This window comes from Drosophila willistoni, assembly GCF_018902025.1.
Source record: "Drosophila willistoni isolate 14030-0811.24 chromosome 2L unlocalized genomic scaffold, UCI_dwil_1.1 Seg196, whole genome shotgun sequence".
Taxonomy (NCBI): domain Eukaryota; kingdom Metazoa; phylum Arthropoda; class Insecta; order Diptera; family Drosophilidae; genus Drosophila; species Drosophila willistoni.
In genome coordinates this window covers 5,764,155-5,771,747 of record NW_025814048.1, presented here as the reverse complement: position 1 = coordinate 5,771,747, position 7,593 = coordinate 5,764,155, and the positions used below count along the sequence as shown (strand labels likewise).

The window sequence follows — 7,593 nt, the reverse complement described above, 5'->3', positions numbered from 1 at the left end:
TGCAACTGCCTTCATTGCCACAATTTTTATTAGCCCAATTGACATACCCGGCGTATACGTTATTCCTGGTTGACAAATATTTTCATCAACAAAACATTTTGTGTATTATTTAATATCTCAATCTCATAGGTTCAATATTCCATGTTAAAAATAAAGCGTTTTCTCTATAACAGTTGGTTATCTTAACCTATACTTTCTACATTGTTAGACATTTACTTTGCCATTTTCTGTCTGAGTTTCTACTAATAAAGGTTGTCGATATACGTAGCCAGCTTAAGCATTAATTGCTTTCACTTAATTAGCTATTTATGTGGCTTTAGGGTAACTTCTTTTGTTTGTTGACAAAACGAAAATCTCGTTTCACGAGAAGACCTTAAGACTTCAACAAAAGTCCGCGCCCAACCCGCCCCACGAAGCATCTAAACTATTAAGACATAGAAAAAAAAATTGGGTAAAATCAGTTTGATGCCATTGACTTGATTTTTGTTGTTGCTTTTGTTGTGTAATTTAGCGTTAACATTGTCACGTTTGTTGTCGTAAATCGAACAATGAAAATGCCACACGTATATACATATATAGAGGGTAAAACAAAGGCGCACACACACAAACACACACGAGGTAAACAAACACGTTGTTTGCCTAGAAGGCGAACACACGGCGTATGTGTAATTTGTGTTGAGTGTGTGTAAAAAATGAGAACAGCCGCCGTGGCTGACAGTTGAACGGAAAAGCCGGCTGGCAAGGATTATTAGAAAATGACTAGCAAATGAGCAATGAGTAGAATAAGGTTGAAGGATATTTGAAGCGTATGTGCCGTGCCATGAGGGTGTGTGTGTGTCCTTGAAACTAAAAGCTGAAACTTTGTATTTTCGCCTGACATTCGATGCTGGTTGGCACGACCACCAAAAACAATGTTGAGAAAAATAGCGCTCAAAAGCTTTGAACCTAACTTAAGACATCGTATATTAGGGTAGAAGAATCCTCTTACTCAATCATTGAACAAAAGTGCTGAAAAGGAGGTCATTTGAGGAGTTTATAAGAGTGTCTTATTACCTTTATGAGATGACAGTCTAAAACTATTCTTTTTCTATATATAATATGCTACAGTACTACAAATGCTAATGATAAATATAAGAAAAATATATGAACAAAATATCTTTTAATTTGTAAGTGATATTTTAATTATAAGTTTTATTTTTAAAATTTTATAATAATCATCACTTCTTGATTTGTATTTGATTAACATAATAATTTAATATACAATAATTATTATTAATATAACAATTATTTTGAGCAGCTCATAAAATTGTATCAGTTTTTGGTATTTTTCTTTCTTTTTACTTTTTGTTTAATAAACGAAACGAATCAATTGAATAGAATGTAAAACATTTAGTGGAAATTGAAGTTTCTAAAGTAATTCGGCCTAAAGCTTATTAAAATATAACTTACTTACTAAAAGCTGATGGGTTAGGGCAGGTCCGGCAGGTGGGTCCCAAGTAGATCATGATGCTGGACTTGCAGCCAAGAGTTGGTAGATTGTTCGTTTAACCACATTCTAAAACGAGTTCAATAAATAGGCTCCCAGCTACCTGTGCCTCGTGGCCCACCAATGCTTCACATTCGCATAGGAGATGTTCGAGCATTTCTGCAACATCCGTTACCTTACACTTCCTGCAGCTGGTGCAGTCTAGTAGCTTTAGCTTGTTCGCGTGAGTTGCTGTAAGGCACTATCCGGTGACGATGCCTGTTAGCATCCTGCAATCCGTGCGGTTTAGATTTAGCATCTGCGGTGCCAGTCTATCGTTTTGCTTCGCTACACATTGACACAGATATACAGCAGGTGGCAAGGGATTTCTACTGCTCATTTGACATCTTTCTAGCTTCATTGGCCAATAAGAGAAAGATAGTTTCTGTATATTCACAGAAAAAACTAAAAAAAAATTAAAATAAAATCTTACATTTTTAAAGAGAAGTCTAATGTTTTAGGTTCAAAAAGTCTAAGAACGATAAAAAGTGGGGTGTAATTCCATATTTTTTCAGTTTTTAGTCAATAATTTGTATACATTGTTGTTTCATTCTATTTATGACCATAAACTAAAAATGTTCGTCAACAAAATATCTTAAATCTCAATGCGTTAGCACTTCTTTTAACTGTTATATAAGATAATGCATTTGAATAATTATAGTAAGCATGAAATAGACTAAAGCTATCGAAAATTTCAGATTGTAAAGTTTGCACTTAATAAATTCATACTGTAAAGGCCAGCTCAATATTTTTAGTTTGCCATTTTCCTGCTAAATAATATGGTCACTAGGTATTTGGGATTTTTTAAATTAGGTGCCTTTAAAATACCTTTTTGCCAGAATCTACAAAATACTTCTTACGGAAATAAGTGGAGCTTAGCGTTATTCTATACCGCAAATTACTATTAAACTGTCTTCATCAAGTTTTATTATTGGTGTGAATTAGTGATACTAATACAATAAAATAAAATAATACACAAATTTTAAAAAACTATAGAAAAATAAATAAAAAAAAGAAAAGAAAAAACTTATAGAAAAAGTAAATAGAAGATAGAACATCCATATTTTCTAAGCAGTAGCAGTTATGGCCTTTCGGCTTAGACGAAAACTTCATCTAAATACTAGGCTGGAGGATTTGAACACGGATCTTTGTTGATTTGGCCTCTTAGACAACTCATGTACCGAGGACTGCTCGAGAGGATGTTATTTGTTATCTAGCCGCATTGTGCTCTTTTCATATTGGACTTACTATGCCTTTTTATAGTAGAGCCAGGGTTAATTACAATTAATTAATAGGTTTAAGACATACAACTTGTCTAAGGTACGCCTTGAAGTGACAACAACCCATTTTTATACCAAGTAATAATCTAAAAATTGATGGCTAACCATTTCCAATGAAATGAGGTTGAGTATATTTTAGCCAACTTGCAAATGAAGCTCAATAAGTGCTTTGCATTGTTTAAAATGTTATTGGAAATCTGCGCCAGTTGACGCCACAATGAGGACAGAATCTTTCACAGACTCAAAATGACGCAATTATTGATTCGATAGGAATAAATGTTATGCAATCATCGGTGAGTTTTATAGCTTTAATAACCAATTCGCATATGGATTGCAGTGCATGGCCTTAGAGAAGCATATTGCATCAGTTGACAATAAAAATCTAACAAGGACTAGTTTAGATAGAGAAAATCTTCACAGTTTATTAGACACTTCGATAGTGGAATAGCTACCCTCGGCCATCAAGAGCGGCCACTTACATGAAACGATGCTTATAGATTAATGTTTCAAGTCCTGGCAGACACAAAAGGATTTTTGATAAATGATATGTGAGGCACACATTATGTTTTCTCCTGTCATTTCCTTTTTTTTCCCCTCCTACTTTTTTCTGTGCGTGTGTGTGTGTGTTTTTTTTCCACTAGCTGCTGATACTTGAAACATGTAAGTACATTTATATCAAATTTATATATAAGTGTGTGTATATATATATACATGTTTAAGGACCTTGAAGGACATCAAGCATAATGGTTTGGGGCAAGTTCAAGTATTTGTTTTCATTTGGCAAAAGTAAGAGAGCAAATTAATTGATATGGCTTGGAAAACGAAAACGAAGCCAAGTTAATTGACATTTTGACCATAGAATTGAGACAGGTGGACATGTTCACGTCCAAAAGTTCTGGAAATGAAATGCACTTGCCTATGTCCGATGTCAAAATGACTATGTCCCACAGCACATGCACAGCAGGGGCTAGGCCAAGAATAATTCAAATTAAAGTGCTTTGTCCTTGAAGTGACTAGAGGACAACGCATTGTAGAAGCTAAGGATGACCATAATAGAGTAATTAAATGATATAATAACTCTAGAGCAAACACATGATGGCGACAGCCAAGCTTACCTAGTCTCCATTGTTCATAAGGACTTATCCTTGTGGCTACCTTAAAATTGTCTTATTGACTCATTAGCTCGGATTTGAGTGTCATTAGTTGGCCAATTTTGTTGGGTAGACCATGAAAAATTTAATAATATAGCTAAAAAATAATAGTAGAGGCAAAATGAAATTTACATAGAAAACGAAAGATGCGGAAAAAATGATAGAGGAGGCATGTTAGACAAGAGGCATGAAAGAGGAAACACGATAGAGGACAATGGTGGATGGCCGAGCTGGGGCTGGCTGGCTGGCATCACAAATTGCCTGCATAATCTTATCGAATGATTTAATTCTGCTGGTCCCCGGGTCCTGTTTGTCCTTCATCCCATTTGGTCCTGTTTCTGTAGCTGTTGCTGTTGTCAGTGGCAGGCGGTTAGGGCAATCTTTTGTCAGGCGACAGAACAAAAGGCAAAATGAGCACCGAAACGAAAGCTGCCATGGCGATTATCCTGACAACCATTTCATGTGCAGGATATGTGTGGGTGTGCGTGTGTGTGTGTGTATGTATCTTGTAGTTGCCGCTACTTTCCATTTTTTATGATTCGGTACATTTCCATTTTTCAATTGGCACTTGAAATTCATCCTATTCTATGTACATACATATTATTTCCAATTCTTTTTCCCTTGTTTTGTTTTATTAACAATTTAATTCGAATCGATAAAAAGCACTTTGACAACTGAGTAAGAAAAGGAACGTTTCCAGTTGTCGCCACCCTTCGTAGTTCGTGTTGATTGTGCAAATCCCAGTTGACAGAGCAATGCAGCAGCACGGAACGAGGTAAAATTCTTTACCCCTAGAAGCAAGTACCAAGCACCAAGGACTGGCAAGCAGAATCAGAATCCTGTCATTGCACAATAATACAGTAACTGTAAACCGAGTTGAGTCAGAGTCCTTGCTTGCCTCTGACTGCCTCTGGCTTGTCAGTCAAAGGCTTAGCATTTAAATGGTAAAAAGCTTCGATAAAACCGCTTTCAGTAGAACAACCTAGTTCGGGCCTCTTTCTCGCCTCTCCGTTCCACAAAGTCTAAAAACCAAGAGGATTTTCATTTTTATGTAGGGCAATACAATTGATAAAGGCTTTACCAGAAAAAGTGTCATTATAGTGTGTGTACCTATGGCGAAAAAGTTTCAGTTAAGATATGCTAAAATGCTCAATTTAGGCAAATTGCCTAATGGCCAGTCATTATATGGGTTTATTTGCTCAACTAATGCCTTAGCAGGAATTTCGCTTAGCCTTGTTATGGAGCTACAAGTGACAACCAAAAAGGGATACTGAAAATAAGATTAAAAGCTCGAAATACCCTAGGTTTATTTGAGGTGAAGTTGAAATTAGAGAAATCTGCGCCTTCTGGTTAGTATTAACTTTAAGAAATGTATTTTGAGAAAGTAATTTTAGTTAAATAAAGTATTACCAAAATTCTTCCAATTTTAAAAGTAATTTTTCAGCCTTTGACTAATAATTTATGCCTTATCAAAAACTTGTACACAATGAGAAAAGACCAAAAGCTTTAATCTATATGAAAACAAATTTGCACAATGTGGCCAACTATTATTTACGATTTACTTTTAACTTGTTAACACTAATCTATAGTGTTGGTAGGTCTTAAGAGCTACCAATTGATGTCATATTTTGTTCATACTAATTTTTAGTGTTGGTTAACGAAGCTTTATACTTTTCAGCTAAGAAAGATAGTTGTCATTAAAATTTATGGAATTTATATATAATTTGATTAAAACAAAATTGAAAAGTGACAAAGATCTAAAAGCAAAGTTCCAAACAATGCTGCCAGTAAAACGAATAGTGGCAACACCAATTAACTGTGTTGGCTAACGAATAAAGTTTCAGTATTGGTCAACAAATCCTAAAACCACACAGCAGAGCTTTATACTTTTGAGCTAATAAGGGAAGTTGTCTCTAAAATTTTTGCAATCAATATATAATTTGATTTAAAATGGAAAAGTAACAAAGATCTAAGAGCAAATGCTGTTAATAAAAATTTGCCAACACCAATTTACAGTGTTGCCAAACTATTAAAGTTACAGGTGTTAAAAGTTTTAACTACATTTTGTTCAGCTTAAGCTACCTTTCAAAAAAACTTTCACCTTTAGGGTATCTATAAAAAAGGTTAAGGTTTAGTTTTCCCTCATCTACCACAAAATTAAAATAGACGAAAGCCAGCAAAGTCAACAGTTTTTTCCGCATTCTCGTTCTTCTTTTTTTTTAAAAAAGCCACAAATGTGTGTGTGCCAAAATTCGAAAAGAAGGGAATATGAGTTGTGTAGACCATGACCAAGAAAGAAAAGAAAAAACAACAAGACCTATAAAAAGACCTCCTGAAAAGCAGTTTGCGCCTTCAGGCAAGTATCAATAAAGGGCCATGTAAGCCACAAAAGCAACAGCATAAGCAAACGAAAAACCAAAAGGAAAAGCCAAAAGAAAAGGTCAATGTGAAAAGAAAAGTCGCCACCAAACAGAAGTAAGAAATACAAAAAAAAAACGGAAAAGAAAAGGCGGCTAAGGCAAACGAAGCGTGGCTATAAAAAAAAATACGGCAAAGTATGTTTGTATGTATGTGGTATAAATGTATATAACTAACTATAAGAAATTTGCAGGCATCTCGTAAAAGCCGCAACGATACGCACCCGCAAGAGAAAGTAAGAAGGAATAAAATAAACAAAAAACAGGACAAGCGGCCAAAACTGGGGACCATTCAAATTCAAACACCGCCGAGCCTCAGTCGTAAAGTTAAAGCGATTTATTTTATTCATTTTAAAGCCAACAACTTTTAGCGAAAACACCAAAAATGGCAAGTGTTGGTAAGTGCCAAATGAAAGTTACGCAAAAGGACACTTTCAACTTTAACTCCAACCCTTATTTTTTTTTCTTTTTTCCTTAAACTTGAATACTTTTTATCTTTTTGCCATGCTAACAACATCTTTCAGCGTATTGCCTGCAAGCCATTTTTCATTAACTGAAAGAAAACTCAAGAGTGAAGGCTCAAGCCCAATTCATACCAACCCACGGATCCAGGACAATGACGTCAGGAGATAATGCAAGGGGAATACATGTACAAACATATCTGTATATGTGTATGAGTGAAGAGAGGCTGAGTGGGCGTCCTGAGATGGTTGGAGGCGGCTCATCTTCAAAGACTGCCGAAATTGAGGAGCAGGTAATAAAATAATAATAAAATGCTTGTTTTGATTTTTGCTCCTCTGCCAAAAATAGCAACAGATTGCTGAAAGGCATCCATCATTATTTTTCGCTACACTGACAAAATAACAAATTAAATTCATTGATTTCTTGTTTATTGTATCAATCAAATGGTCTGTAGACTCGGTAAATTAAAGTCATATGTATATTTAAAATAGAGACTAACATTAAGGACTAGACTTTAAAATGGATGGAAACATTTTATATTTAAAGACAAAAATTAGGGACAATTTTTTCAACATGAGCATTCGCAGGTAAATCCATAAATTTCCCTCATGTTTACTTTAGATGAATGTGGATTATGAAAACAAAAAATTGTCGCCATGAAACCAGACAAACCAAACTGTTTCGACAGCTGGTTTGGTTTTTGGTGCGATTTCCTTTTATTTGCTCGAGAATTCACGGCATGGTTGGGCTGTCAAAAA

At 35.0% G+C, this 7,593-nt stretch overlaps 1 long non-coding RNA gene across 1 annotated transcript; it reads left to right on the top strand.

Annotated features, from left to right (window-relative positions):
* Positions 1-6,012: 6,012 nt before the first annotated feature.
* LOC124460045 lies at positions 6,013-7,263 on the top strand. The gene is made up of 3 exons (XR_006954001.1): positions 6,013-6,511; positions 6,568-6,771; positions 6,898-7,263. It is a non-coding gene; the product is annotated as an uncharacterized LOC124460045 (long non-coding RNA).
* Positions 7,264-7,593: the final 330 nt, after the last annotated feature.